At 42.3% G+C, this 14647-nt stretch overlaps 1 protein-coding gene across 11 annotated transcripts in view; it reads right to left on the bottom strand.

Annotated features, from left to right (window-relative positions):
• LOC126920111 (heterogeneous nuclear ribonucleoprotein K) overlaps positions 1-14647 on the bottom strand; it is a 91372-nt gene that overhangs the window by 64600 nt on the left and 12125 nt on the right. For 4 of the 11 annotated variants that reach the window (XM_050730058.1, XM_050730070.1, XM_050730065.1 and 1 more), the window contains exon 2: positions 1769-1821. The gene's annotated coding sequence lies outside the window, so the exon portion shown is untranslated. Of the gene's footprint in view, positions 1-1768; positions 1825-3868; positions 4112-14647 lie in introns of those variants that run through there. The other 7 variants (XM_050730059.1, XM_050730066.1, XM_050730062.1 and 4 more) reach the window with 6 other exon arrangements.

Here is a 14647-nt window from a genome sequence, read left to right as displayed (position 1 = left end):
TCGGTTGTTATTTCATGGTTGGAACTCGTGCTAGGATTCACAGTCACGCACCGTGATTCGCCTCTTGATTCACGGGGAAAGAAACGGAAAGCATTGTTTCACTCTCGCGCCGAAACTGGTTCGCCCCGTTTCGTGTTACGACGAATTGGATCGCAGTGCGACACGCACCTCGCTCGAATTCGCTGAACGCGCGTTCCTCTGTTAATTACCTTCTGTTACAGATCTGCCACAGCATTTAACTTTTCCTCTGACAAGAGAAATTATCGAGCAGCCGGTTCCTCGAAAACTAAACAGGATTTCAGAAACGGTGTTACGAAGCTTTGTAAACGAGGATTTTTGAAAGCCTCCATTTATCCATAGAGGTATCTTGGAATTGGACGAAACGATAAAATTATCGCGTTCGTCAACCCTTCAATATTAAACCTAACCACTAACTGTAAGTCTCGAGATTTGGTATCTGATGCTCAATATTCTAAAGAAATTATATTGCGAATGAAATATTTATTGAACCGAAGAAGTCATTGACTCTTTTGAAATTCTAGCGTGCTCCAAACTTTTGAGCGGAAGTGTATTTATATTCTGACTGGTTCTAAACCATCTCCATCATGGTTCGACTTCCGAAGGTTGACGTGCGAACGAAGATACCGTGGTCTGGAGAAACGAAAAATTGGAAAATTTGATAATGGAGATGGCGGCGAAACCATTGGTTGCCAATCGCGTTTCGACTTTCCATCGACGAATATTTGCAATTGGGTCCCGGGGCACATTTCCGCGCTTTTCCTTTCTCGGGTTTCCACGCGAGAGCCGCTGGTTTCGAAATGCTCGTTTGCCGATCACGTAAAGATAACGTGTCCGTTAGTCGAGCCTCGCAACCTGCATTCGAATGAACAGAAAAATGAGAGCCACGTCGGGAGATAACGGCCGCCGCCTCTTCTGCGTTGTTCCTCTTTCACGTGCAATAACGTATTCTCACGGAGGCCAGACGAATGAATGGAATGGTTAGAAAGTTCATTTGCAACTTTTGCATTTTTTAAAGCAGCCGTGATTCTTCTCCGTGGAAGAACCTCCTTCTTAACTCTTTGTTCTCGCGATCGTCAATGATTTTCCCGTCAAATTCGACGCTAGAGTGACCAGTTGGAACGACACGCTTCTCAGAAAAATAACAAATAATTATCTTCCAGCCTTAATAATTTCGTCTATGCTGTTGCTAATGTCAATGGACAAATATATCGAACATTTTATTCCTTAAGGTAATTTTTAATTAGGGTCAGGATTATATTTTGAAAATTTTATCTTGTATGACCTGCGTATACAAATAATAGCGAAGAACTTGTGAACGTGAAAAAGTTGAAAACCTCTGGCCGAAACAATAGAGACGTTAATCGTTCTTATCGAGGGATCAGCATGAATGAGGAAGAGTGCGAAACCGGCGCGTAATTAACAATTAAAGAGATACGTGTCTCTGGCGTGGTTGCAACTGGCACTCGTTTGCAATCTTCGAAGAGCCAGAGAAGACAGCCTTTCGCGTATCGTTTGAGACACGAATTTAATTAACCATCGCACAGGCAAATTACCGTGGTCGTCGTTTTTCAATTATACGCGATTCCTCGTAATTCGATCTATCTTTCGACGAGTGATACAAGCAGAAAAGGAACGCGTCTTCTTTTTGGTAAATATTTTGTCGATTAAGATTTCGCGTTATCTACAGAATTATTATCACGCATTCGTTGAAGCTGTATAATTATAAGAACTGATTCTAGGAACTCACCTGTTTGAGCAACTGCCTACGCTTCGCTCTCACGTCCTTCTTGCAACTCACACCTTCTGGAACAAACATAACAGTATGTTAAAACTTTATAACTACTCTTCAAGCTATGTATCAAGTATTAACTACTTATTCAATAAATTAGTAATTAGTCAAACGATAAATACACTTACGGATACAACTGAACTTAAGCTTAGTGCATTACAGTATCCTCTTCCCAAAAGCATCGCGAAACATATTCCATTATCAACAATTATCCATAAAAAAATTTTCCCAATCTCAAAAAGATGTTGCCAAATAATCGTGAGAATTACTAGTTTGTTAAACCAATAAATTGTTAAACTAATAAATAAGATTTTAAACGTCTTCCCCTAAATTTCTAATTTGATGATGCAAACCTTTTAACTCGTACGGGATAATAAATTGTAAAACGACCCAACTATTTCCACCGTTTCGATATATGTAGTCACTGGAAGAGAACGCTGCCAATCCTAACTGTGAAGGGTTACTCGAGTGCTACGGAAGAACGACAAGGAGCAAAAACACCGTGCGTCGTTTTTCGTTCGGGCCGCGAAACTTCTTGGCGCCAAAACACCGATCTGTCTACGCGGACGGAAGATTGCGACGGCGCACGATAATGAGATAACTTAATTTTCCTCGGGCAAACACATAGATCAGCGCGTGTCTCGAGAGGAGTTGTCCGGTGTGTAAAATACGCGCTCGACCGATGAAAAGCGTGTTAAAGCGGCGGGGCGGGGAGAGCACGCTTGTAATTCACTTTGCCGAGAGTCTGATCTGGCAGCGAGGGCACGTTCTTTTCCACTAGGCTAGGACAGTTCGCGTGCCTGACCGAAACGTCGATGAATAGTTAATCAAACTCGACGATTTTCGGCAGATTCTTCGCTTACATAACATTCTTTGATACTACTATATTTTCTTTTTTTTCTGCTCGTATTCCGTGGAAAAACCCGAGATAGTAGACAGACGAGGTTCGATTCGATCCATCCGATTCTATTCGCGGATCGAAGCTCGCGTGATTCTCGCAAATTCAAAGAAATTCGAAGGCTCTTTCTGCGGTTGAGAAGCGGAATCGCCTATCGTTTGAGTCTTTTCTTTTTTTAATTTTATTTTCGCTGAAAAATTAGAACGAACGATTCGTTTCACGATTCATCATTTTGAATCGTAATATAACGTTATCTACCTGGTTTTCACTTGAGAATTAACATCCGATAAGTTGCTAATTGCGTGCATGATCAATAGGAAAGTCATTTATAGTTGCTTTTGCACTATGTAATTAGCTGTTATACACAAGTAGGTAAGACTAAACGTACTGCACGATAAGTATAATTTACCGTTAATTCTGTCATATTCCAAAGCGTAAATAATTTTAATCGGAAGAAGAATTCGTGACTGTAAGATAAAAAGCAGGGTGACGTTACTGACAGAATAATCCGTTAAAAAATCAAACAGAAGATTACAGAATTGACAAATTAAAATCTAATTCCAAAGACAAAGAGAAACGATTAAAAAGAAAGGGACCCGTCATAAAAGTAAATCCAGCACGAGAGCCATGTCGATCCACCCAACTACTAAGGAGACGCAATGTTGTATGCACGGAACGAGCATCTCTGATGCACAAGCGGATCTCGAAGAACAGCGGACAGGAAAAGAAACCCGCTTCACCCCTCCGGTTACCCAGCCAACGAGTCACAAAATTGGACGACTCGTTGAAATTCGTCGGTGGAGAACAATCCGTAAGCCATGGAGCTATGTGCCAGCGTACCGTGGAAATACAGGGACCGGTGGAACAATGGGTGCAGGATAACAAAGGGGCCTAGACAAAGCTGTGTGAGTCTCAAAGAGACCTGGCAAGGAGTGCTACGCGGAAAAAATTGACTTCCAGTCGAAAACGGTACCGCCCGGCTAGGCATAGTCGAGCAACCAACTAAGACGGACCACTGCGACAACGAGGAAAAGCTAGTAGCAGAGTACTTGGTGAGTGACTTGGAGTGTGCAAGAATCTACGCGAACACGCCGTGTAACCAGGCGAGCTGGTGTTTTGCTCAAGTGCGCAAGATGAAAGCGTGAAAGAGAGAGCCTTACACAAGAGACAGAGGCAGAGACCTGACAGAAAGAATCCAAATCCAAAGTTGAGCGACGACGTCGATGACGAGAAGAAGTCATCGACGACACGACCGACGAAGCAGCCCCCTGCCTTCTATGGAACTGTGGACGATGCTGTCTGCTCGATGTCTCGACGTCGGTTTGTGGGTCCGAGCGGCCTCGAACTGGTCTCTTATCCCTGGTATCGCCCAATCAAAAAACCGGCAGCACACCGTACGCCGATTGGTCGACTACGGCCACCGTGAACACTGTAATTGGTCAATCGGTCCGAGTCACCCATGGTTACCGTTTGCCTCAACAATATCTACGGTCGATATCACCACCTTGACTACCCTGCCGCGCGCGTTACCTTCTCTCCCTTACGCTTACCGCTACCGCCTCACCTACCCCTTGCCCCTTTCACGCACACACGCCGCGATTAGCGCCTATAACCTCGGGCCAGAATTCTCGAGGGCAACCGCTTCTTCTTCTTTTACACTACCACCCTCGAGAGACGTCGAACTCCCAACTGTCGCGACCCCCTGCGAACAGGGCGCTTTTTAGACATTTTTGCCAGTGAAACATCCAGTTTTGGACAGTTTCAGAGGTATACAGGGCTATTTGGAACGATGTTACGCAGTCTTTGCGAGAAAATTTGGTTCACGCGACCTTCTGAGTTAATCGAAATAAATCTTTGACCGTTTCCGAGAAATCTCATTCTCTGTGACGTAAGATCACCATGGACACGAAATGCAAAGATACGAAATTCACTGCTTGATCGCTGACTATGGACGGTGGGTAAGTGCATTGAAATTCGACCGTGTTCGCGTGATAAATTATCCCTTGATAGCAGTCAGCCGAATCCATGACCATGAACCGTCGTTCTATATCCGAGCGCCAACTATTTTCGACCGTTTGGGTGATCTTACTGAGCACGGTTCTTACGATTCGTGAGTCGAAAATCCCTATGGAGCCATTTGTCACGAAGGATGGAAAAACGTTCGCTTTGGGCTTCATCAAAATCCACTCAGACCTCGAGGCAGGGACAGTTACCTGTGGCTATTTCGTTATCGTTCGCGTCATAATGGATCTTCCGATTCATCGATTAGAAACGAAAGTGGCGGAATCGTTTCTCGAGAAGAGTTAGTTGAATTTGCAAATATGGAACCCGATACGCTTCGAATTCTATGATATTCGAGACGAGTTCGCCGTGTTGAGAAATTAAAGAAAGAAGAAAAGCAGGTGTCTTTAATTAAAAATGTCACTCGCTTAGATCACTTCCGCCGATCCTCGGTATATATTAATACGAATTCTTATTTCAAACGGAAAAATTGGAATCTCCGCTACGGACTCGATCTGCAGAGTACAAACACAATCCAGCGATTGAATTCCCAATTACGACAGAATGAGATTCCAATTACCAATAATCGCGGTGTAGAGAAATTCGATACCGGTGCGGAGGCGGATCTTCCTTAATCAAACAGCATCATTCCTCGTAGTAACCGAAGAAAAAGAACATTCGATTAACTTACATTCGTTTAAATAAAAAGTAGAATCTTCGAATTAAAAACAAGATGCACCGATTATCTAAATTTAACCGAACGAAGAATAATAATTTAATAAATAATAATTTTTAATAAATAAAATAAAGCGTTAAAGATTCTGTATGAATAGATTAATTTCGCAGTTCATGAAAATACGGCGAAACGTAGACGCGTGTAAGTTCGACGAATACACAGAACAGTAAATCCCTATTTCTAAATCGGATCGCATCTCGACAACAAGTTTTTCACGCGACGCTTGCACGAAATCGCGTTACCGTCTTCGAGAAGGTCCGTGAAAAATTACGAGATTAATTGCACCGCGGCTGGAGTTGACCATAAAAGCGACGTCTCGACTTTCAACGGCGCATTTTTCAGCCAGGAAGAAACGATCCTGAGAAGAAATCGCGGAAGTAAACCACGAAGGGATAACAATGCGATGGAAGAGCAACCAGACCAGAGGCTGATGACCGGAAAAGGGTGAACGAACGGAAATCACGAGTAACTTCTGAGAGAAAGGGATGAGTTGCAGAACAGAGATAAAGAAAGAGAAAGGCGTAGAAATAGAAGGAAGAAAAAAAAAGATGCAAGCAAGAATGCGGAGAAGAATCTATCGTTAGTTCGGTCGGTTTACCTTACCGTGGGCGTAAAACGTCAGAAAAAATGTCAATGATGCGTTTTATCGTCGCGGAAGTGGCAAATTGCGATTTCACGCACCTACGACTCTGCTACAAAAAAAGAGGAACAATCTATTTGAATCAATCAAAGAACAAGTTGTAAAAATCATAATGTACAGTTGACAACAAGTTTTAAATGCTTTAATTTGTCATTAAAATGCAAAGAACTTCTCAGCATAGATGTATATCTACTCCATGTTCGTATCATTTAAGGCTACGTTATAGTAAAAACCAACAAGTGCTGTATTTCATCGGGAATGTTATCTCGATCTGCCGTCTCGTACAACGCGAGAGAAGAAACCTCGCGAAAGAAAATTGCTGTCAGAACCGATGATACAACGATGACACATAACGGCAACACATATGGGAAACAGAGATCGCGAGTGGATAGTAGTTTTCGCATGGAGCGTGAAGTTATACATAGCAGCAGGAAGACGAACAGGTCTATTGTCCTGCGTGGAGTCCATCCTCGTCCTCTAAAGCCACGAGAGCCGGTTCTTCGGAGTCGAAAAAAATGCTGGTTACACGCGAGGGTGGGGACGAATTGACAGAGAAGAAATAGTGGCCGCGGTTACCTCTCTGCTCTCGTGGCTAGTCCAAGGAAAACCGTTCACAGAGAATCTCTCTCACGGCCCGAGGGTATCCATCGACCGCAGAATCGTACGATTGCGAACTGGAGTGAGAGAGAAGTAAAGGATAGCTCCACTATTCTATTCTCGCGGCTTTGTTCCTTTATTACTGGTTATTTTATTTACTTTGCGTGTCTTTCGATACACCTAGGAATGTCATGCTTATGAAATCATCCGAGTTATTCGGTGGATGTCCAAAGAGAACAAGGTAATGATTGGAAGAAATCTTAGCGGGTATCTTTGATAAAGCGAAAAACTTCTAGAGAGATTGCCAAGGATAACGCAAAACACCGAGAATATTTTAAAACGACGAGATATTCTCAATTTGTTATCCAGTTTGAAAAGTGCGAGACGAACAGTTCGTTGCTCGATTCGACTATTCCTCGGCCCGTTAACTTATGGTATTCCAAATTATTTTATCGTTTCTCGCGAATATAAAAGTGGAAATTATAAATATATCGAAGAGCAAGGAAAAATTTGTATGATTTTATTTTTATCAATGGCCACGATACAGCGTATCAAGATCTAATTGCTGTACAGGAGTATTCGATATATAGTCAATTCCCTTCCCCTGTTTTTCCCGATCATTTCACGAAAGAGCCCTCATTCGCTAATCGCATTTTCATCATGCCCGAAAAGTTAACCAACCAGCACCGAACACTGTACAGAGTTTAAGTCAATTTCCTAGGTACATTCCGGCGATCCTTGGCACCGCGGAATCTTACGTCGCTCCACCCCTGACACTCTCGACCTCCATTTTCTTCGGCGCCCCTTAATTCTCTTTCTCGAGAGAGCATTAATCGTCGGAGGTTTCGAAGCAAAAGCTACACACAGATTCCAAAGTAATTTCCTCGAAGCTTTCGTGGCTCTTATCCCACCCAATTTTTCCCTCCGAGCCACCCTGCCGTCTCTGGGATCTACTTCTTCCTCACCTCTCCCAATCGTCTCACGAAACACCGGCGATCATTAACCGAATTTCCATCGATCGAGACCCTGCGTTTCCCTCCTTTTTCGTCCTATCTAACTAACTATCGATGTTTCGTATAGCCAAGCATAGAACAATCGAGAGTTCCACACACACACACACCCTCTCTCTCTCTCTCTCTTTCTTTCTCTTAGCCTCGATGAAATAACACAGCCGTAGTTGTAGGATCGAGGGTGGAAAGTAGAGAACGGTTATGGTAGTCGAGTCTATTCGTGGTATCAATATTTTACGGGAGCACGTTCCTCCATCGATCGCAGCTTCTCTGCATAATTAATCGCGCTTCATCCGTCCGCTCTCGCCACCCCACTCTCTCCCTCTATGACTTCGTTCTTTTCTTTTTCCTCGGTGTACGCCGCGGCGAATCTTACGAATCGAATTCGCGACAGCGAGTTAAATGGTTTCGATCGAATCTAGAAAGGCCCGCAACCGTCGCACCCCTGCGCGACCGCGGGGACATCGACGTGGTGACTTCCAACGGAACGGGGAATAATAGGAGATAACCACTTTTATAGAACTTAAATTCGCTTTGCGTCGTTGCAAATGCATAAGCTATCGTAGAGGCCGTGGGAAGTTCCTTCGCGTTTCATTTTCAAGTATTACAAACTAAAGCGGTTACGACAGTTTGTCTCCTCGATGATTGATGCAATTAGAACAAGAATGTTCTTCGAGTTTTCGATAACTTTGGTATTATTATCGTTGTACTATTTTTCTATTCGAAATTATACGAAGGATATAAATTGAAAGATAGAAGGGTGGATGAGGGTGTTTAAAAGAAATCGATAGGCAGAAGCAGGAAGGAAGTCGTAAGTCGATTGGGAAACGTGACACAGGAAGAAAGTGCTGATCGAAAGGATGTAGGAAGGCGTTTCGCAAGCCCAAGTTCAATATTTAAACGCGGATAACCCAAAGGGGGATGCACAGACTCTAAAGGTCTTCCTGGAGGAGTGATGCTACCGAACGAAAAGCAATGAATAAATTGGATTCTCGGATTCGATCGTTCCAGGATTCGAGTGCGGCCCGATCGATCCAACTACAGCAATTCTATTTTGTACCAACCACGTTGATTTCTCTTGCAAATAGCCTCGTATGCCTTTCCATTGTTCTTATCCGCCGTTTTATAAAAAGATACGCGACCTTCGTTATCAACGTACAATATCAAAAATTCGGACAAATTTACCTATGAGAAAATTACCTAAATACTATAATATCGAGATCTGTAATTTCGCGATACGCTCGTGGTTTACCCCATTTACGAACCAGCCATTAACTAACACGATCATGAAAGCCTTTCCTTTCCCATCGTTGACGAAAATGGCACGTGTAGCGTTTCGCGAAAAGGGGGAAGGTTCTTCAATGGTAATCGAGTCGCTTGGTCGAAGAAAGGGTAGAGAAATGAAAAAAAAAAAAGAAAAAAAAGAAAAAATGAAACCCTTCAATATTAAATTAGAAGAAATAAAGAGGGATCTCTGGCGGGTTATCCCTCTGACGTTAGATTACCACCTTTCGGTCTGGCCGGCACTCGAGAGTACGTGAACTCTTGCGGAGCATGCAACACGCTGCAAACTAATTGCACGGCGGGAAAAAAAGGAGAGAGAGCCAGCAGGTCCGAATATGGCGACACGAGGGTTTGAATACAGAGGGAACTTGAATACCGGTCGGAATAAAGACGGAGAAATGATAAAACAAGGTGAAGGAGAAAGGAGAAGAGAGACAAGTAAGAATGGCAAACTACTGTGGGACGATGCATCTGTCCAAGCATATTTGATATCCGCCCTTTCCTTCCACTGCTACCTCCTCCTCCTTCGCCTACTCTTCCTTTTCCACCCCCGTCTATGCAACCCCTCCTCACCTGGCATTCTCTCTGTTTCGAGCACCTCCCTTCTCTCCCGTATCCACGACATACAGCCAACCGGTCTTAAGTCCGCGTCACTCTGTCGCAAAATTTTCCCCAAGGCGGAGGGCAGTTATAGAAATGCATCGGGGGTAATTTTAAAGGAGGGTTTAGCGCGGGGAGGAACGACCCTGCGCACAGGGGACTTGCGTATCAACGATGGAGAACGCGAGGGAAAACTTCGACTAATTTTCTTTCCGTTGGAAATCGAACGGAATCGAGCAGAAAATTGCGTCTCAGACGATTCAAACGCGCAATTCTTTTCCTACGATCCTTTTATCCGTTTCCTTTGTTCCGAATACGATATTCGTTTCATTTGAAAAATATTTCCTGCATTTAGATTCCACCGACGCTTGCAATGTTACAATTTGATTCGATGACGGATAAGCGATCCATTGTAGACAACCAACCAATAATTAGGGAAACACAAAGGAAGAAGATGATGTAGGCTCAAAATGCCTACTAAATGTTCGCGTGGCTCGATCGATACCACGGACAATACGTAGATGCCGCGTAATGACGCCGGGTCTACGCGTTTGTGTAACATAACATCGCGAACAGTTGTGTGTTATCGAAATTACGCTAAGTGCCAGAGGAACATTTCGAGCGAATCTATTAATGATGAATTAGATGAAACGCGGGCTTCCATTCCCCGTTATCGGCGCGGCGACGCGCAATCACGAGAAACGAGTCGCGATAAGCCCTCTGGTTGATTCGAGGAACGAAACGACAACAAAGCAGCGAATCAATGGTCGAACAACAATGAAACATGTTATCCGTGATTGTGTGAACATCGGATTGAGCCAATCTATCGTTAACCACTTCGTTGTAATAAACTGTGACTTTTGCATCTTTCAAACTGTTTACCTTAACGATACCGCACATAAAATGATGTTTGTATTTAGAAAACGTACTTTTCTTATCGATCTTACTTTTGATATTAAAAAAGAATATTAGCGTAAAACTGAAACGAAAAATCACGCTCGGCGTAATTTTCTCAAACTTGAACAATTTTTTTAACGTTCGATATTTTGAAATCATTCTCAGAATGTAACGATCGCAGAAAGTGTGACATGCAAACATTTTTTTCAGGCCTTCGTTAATGAAAATACCTCATTAAGGAAAGTACATAGAAACGATCAGTGAAAAAACGATGAAACGATACGTGAGAACCAGTTGAATATGATTTTCTACCCCACCTGTCTGTTTGAGAACGTATCGGCTCATTAATAAACAGCAACCTATAAACATCCCGTAAATCAAACGCGCGTCGACATCGGCTATTACTCAAGAGATCGCCCCGTTCTCCGGTGAAACGATTCATTCGCTGCCACAGTTCGCTCGTTACCATTACGAAATGGCTAACAGCAAAACATTCTTTCCCCGGCATACGTATCACCATTTTCATCCTGTGTCCGCGGGATTGTAGCCGGGGATTACCTAACGCGATAGATTCGAACGCAACGCGTCCCTGACCATTTTTCTGCGCAATATTTTGCTGCCACCCAGGCGTACACCTATGCGTCCGAGTTATCCATCCTCCCACGCGGCCATTTTTTGCACTCCCGCGGGAGTAAAGGATTCCCCAAAGCGTAGCAAGTTAAATTTCATCTCGAAAATATGCCAGCACGTGCGAATTTTCTTGTAGTCAGCGAAGTTTCAAAATTTGCTTCTCAATTTAAAGATGGTACACTTCCCTAAGGCGTGTAAAAACAGACGAAGCTTGCGATTTTTTCTTTTTTTCATACGTAAGTATAAAATGGAAGTTCAGATTTTTTTCGGATAATATTAATATAATTTCTAGTTGTACTTTCAAATTTTGTAAAAGGTAAACGTTATACATTTTTTCTGCTGGAGCATGAATAGTTAATAACCTTCTTCTTTCTCCTCAAAATTTAAAGGAAATTGGATGCGAGATTTTATGTAATCTCAGTAATTTTTAGTTTTCTGATAATTCGGGAATATTACTACATACGTATCAACACCTGTTAAACAGTGTGATTTAAATTGTATATAAAGTAACAAATATCACGTACCATATTATTCCTTTTATATTCTTTTTTTACCTATAAATTTCTGAACATTTCCTGTGCATCTCATATTGTTCGCGTAACAAAATAATACAGTTAAGGATTAAATTTGAATGCGATTCGTTTCTCGTTGGAGAATTTAACACGGGTAACCTATAGGGGTTGAATTCGCTAATTTAACCGGGACATAATCGCGAAGAACTCATCTCGCGCAACATAGACAAACAGATTCATAGTTGTACAAATCTCCGCGAGCTTCTAACGCTTAACCCCGTGATTAAGGGTGGAATTAAGAGTATTTGCAAGTAGGTCTGACAGAATGTGCAGGAATCCCTAAGTGAGGAGTATGAAAATGGGATTAGCCAGGCAAGTTGAGTAGAAATTTGGAGATACGATTTCAGGGCTACGAAATTTTAACGAGGACGATTAAAGGGGAACAAAGATGGAGAAAAATGAACCGGTATCGCGTGGAACGTGGATAGGCGTGGCAAACATTTTAACAAGGACGTTCCCGTTAACGAGCGGCTCAATTAATATCGATATGAGTGCAGGATGACCTGAAACCGTGTGATTCGCTTGGTTGACGAGCAACGCCACCCACGTCCTTCGTGTCCACTTGCACAGCCTACGATCCATTGCACCATGGCCAAACGTTAGGTGGAGAACCTAATTAAAATCGAAGACGAACAGACAAATGTGTGAATTTATCACTTTACTGCTTGGTAATTTCTAGCGATGGAAATCGATTCACGCTTTCCTTCTACACAAAAATTTATTAACTCTTTGCCTTACATTACAATATTAATACTAATAAAAATTGATACTAATTCGATAAAGACAGATTGTAATGGCATTCTATATAAACTTGAATTTTAATTTCGACTCTTCGCATTGAGAATTAATTAGAAAATTATGTGTAATTTTATGTGAGTGTGTGTGTGTATATATATACCGAATATTAACGCTAACGAAAAGAAGATTATAACACAAAGGGTTATCAGATCCAATTTGTTTAACGCAATCGTAAAAACAGGGCATACAAATTTTCGTCATTAGCCAAAAGTGTCGTATCTACAAATCTAATCGTGTGGAAGATTACGCGAACAGATTGAACAGGACATATCGGGACCAAATGTTCGCTATTCGCATACGATAAACTCTGGCTATTCCAGTCGCAGTATTCGCTTGAACAAAGTCTATCAGAACGGACAAACACGAGCAAAATACAAATATAAATTGAACACATTGTAAAAGCGTCAGGTGTTGAAAAGCGTGGAACATAAGGGACGCAGCAGCCGCGGGAACGAAAAGGCGAAAAAACGCAGAGGAGGAGCCTCTGCCATTGTACAGCTGAGTCGTGGCGAGTCGATTCGATTCGTTTCGCAGGGAACTGATCGTTTAATGTAACATTAAGACCCGCTGGAAACAAGCAGACAGACGGAAGGGCGTTTCTGTTGCGAGGACAGCGACGAACCGCACGCCATTCTCAATAATTCAACGAACCTTCCATCTTCCACGACGAGTCTCATTGCTATCGTGTCCTCTTTACGAGCGAGAGATGTGCTCGAAAAGGGCCAATATTCTGGGAGAGGTAAAACTACGGATAAGACATCGAGAATATGGTGCACAATGCCAACCGGAAACACCGGAAACTTCGAATTACGTGAACAAACGAACGAAGGGTCTATCGAGAGGAAGAAATTTTGATGAAACGGGAAACGATGTGACATTTGAACGGAGATATATTAACTGTTGTATATACAAGTTATCGATTCACCGGATATTTATATTGGCCGGATTGGATTGGTTTAATAAGTGCTCGAAAGAATATTAAATTTATTTCGAACCTGGACAGTTTGTACGATGGACTAAACCTTCGAATCGGTCGATAACTATATGAAAAGAGAAAAATTTCCCGAGGTTGTCGGATACCCCAGGGTCAGGGTGATCGACGATATATAACAAGACGATAAATGAATGTTCGCCACGGGCCAAAAGGATTACTCGAACCGGACGAACGAGTCACGATCTCGATGATAGAAAGAGGAGCCTTGAATCAGGCTTACCGACCGATTTACGAGCCATCTTTACGTCCAGCTCGAATGTTCGCACCTTTGATTTAATCGATAGTTGATACGAGGAACACTACTCGCCTGAAAATATCAGAAAACAACGAAAGTATCGATGAGAATGAAGTCGATCGACGAAAGGGAAAGAACATTTTCCCCAAAAGCAGGCCAATGTGACGGAAAGAATTAAAGTTTATGCACGAGAGTAAGCGAGGAGACGTTCTTCGTGGTCAGATCGATAACACGAAGAGCCCGAGGATGGTGGAATTATTGCAAAGTCAGGATACTTCTGGTCGGATGCGCCGCTGGGCGTTCAAGTGAGATCGACGATCCAAAAGTGGCACGGAAAGGCTTAAAAGACACTCGCTGCACAACCGACCTAAATTCTGAGAACACGTAGGGGTAACTATTAGTCTTTCTTTTTCTATACATACGAAAAGAGTAGCGTAAAATCAATCTGTAGAATTTTATGCACTCGTTCGTTCTACGCTACTGTTTATCGTTTGTAAATATTTGAACACCCGCTGCATGTCGATTAAAAGTTACGATTTATGAGGGTTGAAAAACGTTTCTCCACTGTTAATTCTTTATCCCTTGCTGTAGAGCTGCGATCAGATATTCCGCTAAATTTAAAACGAGACAAGGAATATACCGTAAGGAACAACCGTTGCTTCATAAAATTTGCATAAACTTTCAGAATTTGGACAGAAATGCATAAATATTTCAATCCTTCTACTATTTAACACACACATATAAAATCATTTATGTGAGATGTCTTCGCAGAATCAACTTTCGCTTACCTTCGATTATTATTATTCTTTTATTTATACTAACTAATATCAACGATTATTTCGTTGAAATAAGATCAGAGGGAAAAATTACAGCAAATATATTTTATACATTTGTAAGAACTTGAACGTGTAAAAATATCTAGGGACGATTGTCTGCTCGAAAAGA

Source organism: Bombus affinis, chromosome 9 (genome assembly GCF_024516045.1).
Source record: "Bombus affinis isolate iyBomAffi1 chromosome 9, iyBomAffi1.2, whole genome shotgun sequence".
Lineage (NCBI taxonomy): Eukaryota > Metazoa > Arthropoda > Insecta > Hymenoptera > Apidae > Bombus > Bombus affinis.
The sequence above is the reverse complement of the archived record's forward strand: the minus strand, read 5'-3'. Positions and strand labels throughout refer to the sequence as shown.